At 52.7% G+C, this 4346-nt stretch overlaps 1 non-coding gene across 1 annotated transcript; it reads left to right on the forward strand.

The window, feature by feature from the left end:
• Positions 1 to 983: 983 nt before the first annotated feature.
• On the forward strand, positions 984 to 1055 carry trnag-ucc (transfer RNA glycine (anticodon UCC)). Its single transcript has one exon. It is a non-coding gene; the product is annotated as a tRNA-Gly (tRNA).
• The last annotated feature ends 3291 nt before the right edge of the window (positions 1056 to 4346 follow it).

Here is a 4346-nt window from a genome sequence, read left to right on the forward strand (position 1 = left end):
ATCGCACAGGTGGTCAAACGGAATAAGGCTGGGCTGGGACTTGAGTCCAGATTTTTCTTTAGGGAACAGACACTTTAACGGATTAAGCTACAGAGTCTGAGGATGTTCAGCTAATCACAAGGGAATGCTGGAAATACTGTACGGATCTGTAGTATCTGTGAAAAGAGAAATAGTTACCATTTCAGATCCTGACCTTTCGTTGGAACGACCTGTTCCTCTCTCCACAGAAGCTGCCGGATCAGCTGAATATTTCCAGCATTTTCTGTCTTTGTTTCAGATTTGCAGCATCCGCAGTATTTTGCTTTTGGGCTAAAGGACAATGAGTTGCCTTTCCTGCTCTGAGGGTTATTGAAGGTTTATCTGGCTTTGATTGTCGCTGATTCGGCAAAACATTTACAATCTATCATTAATTGACCGTGAGAATGGGCGGTGAGGGGATTCTGGAACCGCTGGACGTCCATATGGTGTATGTACACACACAGTGCTGTTAGGGAGGGGTACCAGGTTTGGATGTTGCCTCGCGGAGGAAAAGTCACTTTCAGTAGTGGGTTTCGAGCCCTGACCTCCAGAGGGGACTGCGACCTGAACTCGGCCATCCTGACGTATTTGAAAGGTTAGGTGCGTTTGGGCCGAAATCGGGTGCTCTTTCCGAGGGTCGGTACCGGTTCCATGGGCCGAATGGCCTCCTTCTGCACTGGAGGCAATCTATGATTACTTAAACAGGGTGAAAATGACAGCATCAGGACACAGGTACGAGTTAAGGTCTCAGGCCAGAGTAAGTGTCCTATGTAATGACACATAGAATGTACATTTATTGTGGACTGGTGCCATCTCCTGGCTGAACAGGAGCCGTGCGACACGGACACTTTCATTCAGGAGCATTTTAAATTGGAGTGAAATAACTTACGCAAAGTAAGTACTTGATACGAAACAGTTAATCAAACTGATCTAAAGAACCAAAAGGACACGTCTATAGTCAGTGAGCGATGGTGGTATAGTGGTGAGCATAGCTGCCTTCCAAGTAGTTGACCCGGATTCGATTCCCGGCCATCGCAATAATAAATTGGGAATTTTTGCGCCTCTTCCTGAGTTTCAAACTGAGGAAGAGAAAGTTTCTCACTCAGAATTTATACGCAAATACAGCGGGGAATGAAATAAGTACTTATCGTTTTTTAACGTGGTTTCAATGAGGACAGTGTTTGACTATCCCCCCGCCCCCCCCCCCCCCGCCACCCCCCCCCCCCCCCGCCCCCCGCGCCAGCCTTCAAACAAAAGTTAAAAATAACAGCATTTTTACTTCATCTTTGATGCACGATCAATTGCACAAATACTAAAGTTGTGGACAACTGTGGCTTTATTACAGTCAGATGCGAGGCCTCCTGCTGCAGCTGGCGAAATGGCAGGGCACTGGAGGGCATGCATATTTATCCAGTTCTCACTGGGCGGAGCCAGTCGGCAGGAGCTACCGGCGAACCTGTAGTGCAGGTCCTATCTTACATCTCCTATTACAGTGGATCACCACATTCACCCTCTGTTAAAAATGAGTCCGGCGGGGGTGACATGAAAGTATATACAATTATTGGAATTATGTACAGTGGTAGGGAAAGAAAAGTCCATGTTGACGGTCCGGAGTCCGTCAAAGGCTCAGCCGGTCCAGTGCTTTGGTGCTTCGTTGGGATCGGCGTAATGGTGGCGACGAAGTCGGTGCTGGCGGTGGTGGAGGTGGCACCGATGGCGGTGGTGGCGGTGCTGATGCTGGCCAGTCATCGGGGAACTCCGGGAGCGTGCAGAAGTCCTCTTCGTCCTCTTGTGCGGAAAAGGTGAGGGGGTCTGGTGGGTCAATATTGGCGGCGCGGTGAGAGGTGGGGGGGGGGGGCGGGGAGGCGCATTGGTGGGGGGGGGGGTATTGGGGTGGAACTTGACGGTGCCAGGTCCCTGAGTGAGACAGTATCTTGGCGGCCGTCGGGAAACTCAACGTCGGCATATTGAGGGTTGGCGTGAAGCAGGTGAACCCTGTCCACCAAGGGGTCCGCCTTGTGGAGTCGGAGGTGCCTACGGAGAAGGACCAGTCCTGGAGCAGCGAGCCAAGTAGGGTGCGACACACCAGATGTGGACTTCCTGGGGAAGGTAAAAACACGTTCATGGGGTGTGTTATTAGTGGTGGTGCACAATAGTGACCGGATGGAGTGCAGAGTGTCAAAGAGGACCTCCTGCCAGCGAGAGGCTGGGAGGTTCCTGGACCATAGGGCCAGCGGGACGGCCCTCAAACTGTCCCATTCACCTGTTCTACTTGCCCGTTTCCCCGGGGGTTGTAGCTGGTCATCCTACCGGAGGCTATACCCCTGCTGAGCAGGACGTGACGCAGCTCATCGCTCATGAATGAGGATCCCCTGTCACTGTGGATGTAGGCAGGGAAACCGAACAGCGAAGATGGTGCTGAGGGCCTTGATGACGGTGGCAGACGTCATATCGGGGCATGGGATGGTGAAGGGGAATCTGGAGTACGCATCGATCACACTGAGAATATGGTGTTATGGTCGGTGGAGGGGAGGGGCCCTTTGAAATCCACCCTGAGGCGTTCAAATGAGTGGGAAGCCTTCACCAGGCGTGCACAGTCTGGCCGGTAGAAGTGCGGCTTGCACTCCGCACAGACCTGGCAGACCCTGGTCACTGTCCTTACTTCCTCGACGGAGTAGGGCAGATTGTGAGCTTTGACCAGATGGTACAATCGGGTGACCTCCGGGTGACAAAGGCTGTTGTGTAGGGCCCAGAGTTGGTCCTCATGTGCGCTGGCACATGTACCTCGGGAGAGGGCGTCTGGAGGCTCGTTGAGTTTACCGGGGCGATACAAGATCTCGTAATTATAGGTGGAGAGCTCGATTCTCCACCGCAAGATTTTATCATTTTTGATCTTGCCCCGCTGTGTGTTATTGAACAATAAGGCTACCGACCGTTGGTCCGTAAGGAGAGTGAATCTCTTACCTGCCAGGTAATGCCTCCAATGCCGCTTCAAACAGCTTCAACGATAGCTTGAGCCTCCTTCTCGACGGATGAGTGTCGAATTTCAGAGGAATGAAGGGTGCGGGGAAAGAATGCCACGGGTCTGCCTGCCTGGTTAAGGGTGGCAGCCAGGGCGACGTCTGAAGTGTCGCTTTCTACTTGGAAAAGCAGTGACTCATCCACTGCGCGCAACCCAGCCTTGGCGATGTCTGCTCTGATGCGGACGAAAGCATGTTGTGTCTCGGCCGCAACGGGGAATTGGATGGACTGAATGAGTGGGCGGGCCTTGTCGGCATAGTTTGGGACCCACTGAGCGTGGTAGGAAAAGAAGCCCTGGCAGTGTTTGAGGGCCTTGGGGAAGTTCCATGAAGGGGCGCATGCGCTCGGGGTCGGGCCCGAGAAGACCATTTTGGACTACATAGCCGAGAATGGCTAACCGGGTCATGCTGAACACACACTTCTCTTTGTTGTAGGTCAGGTTGAGATGGGTGGCAGTGCGGAGGAATTTATCGAGGTTGGCATCGTGGTCCTGCTGGTCATGGCCGCAGATGGTGACATTTTATAAGTACGGAAAGGTGGCCCACAAACCGTACTGGTCGACCACTTGGTCCATCTCTTTTTGGAAGACCGAGATCCCATTTGTGATACTGAACCCTAAGGAAGTGGTTGAGGCGACTGTCCCCCTCGAGGGCAGTGTATGGCCGGTCCGACTTCCAGGTGGGGAGCTGTAGGAAGCAGCCATCCGGTGAAATGGAAAACACCAGCCTCCTCCGCAGCTCCGCATCTCCGGCAACCTTGGCGCCAATTGGAAAACCTTCAAGCAAAAGTTCCTCCTGTACATCGAGGCATCCGACCTCGAAGCAGCATCGGATGCCAGGAAGGTCACATTATTTCTCTCCACCGTGGGGGACCACGCCATCCACATCTACAACTCCCTTACGTTCGCTGCCGGCGAAGACAAAACAAAATTCAAAACAGTCCTGCTGAAGTTTGACAGCCACTGCGACACTGAGGTGAATGAGAGCTTTGAATGGTACTTTTTCCAGCAGAGGCTTCAGGGTAAGAACGAACCTTTTCAGTCCTTCGTGACCCATCTCCGCATCCTAGCGCAGTCATGTAACTATGACTCGATGGTTAATTCCATGATCCGGGATCAGATCGTTTTCGGGGTCCACTCCGATTCCATTCGGCAGCAGCTCCTGAAAGTCAAACAGTTGACCCTCTCAGTTGCTATCGAGACATGCGTTATCCATGAGCATGCTAAGAATCGTTACTCCCACATCAGGGCGGCAGAAACTGCAAAACTGGCCTCCCACGAGGCGGAACGGGTGCAGGCCATTGTTCAA

The sequence above is a fragment of the Scyliorhinus torazame genome, chromosome 24, assembly GCF_047496885.1.
Source record: "Scyliorhinus torazame isolate Kashiwa2021f chromosome 24, sScyTor2.1, whole genome shotgun sequence".
Lineage (NCBI taxonomy): Eukaryota > Metazoa > Chordata > Chondrichthyes > Carcharhiniformes > Scyliorhinidae > Scyliorhinus > Scyliorhinus torazame.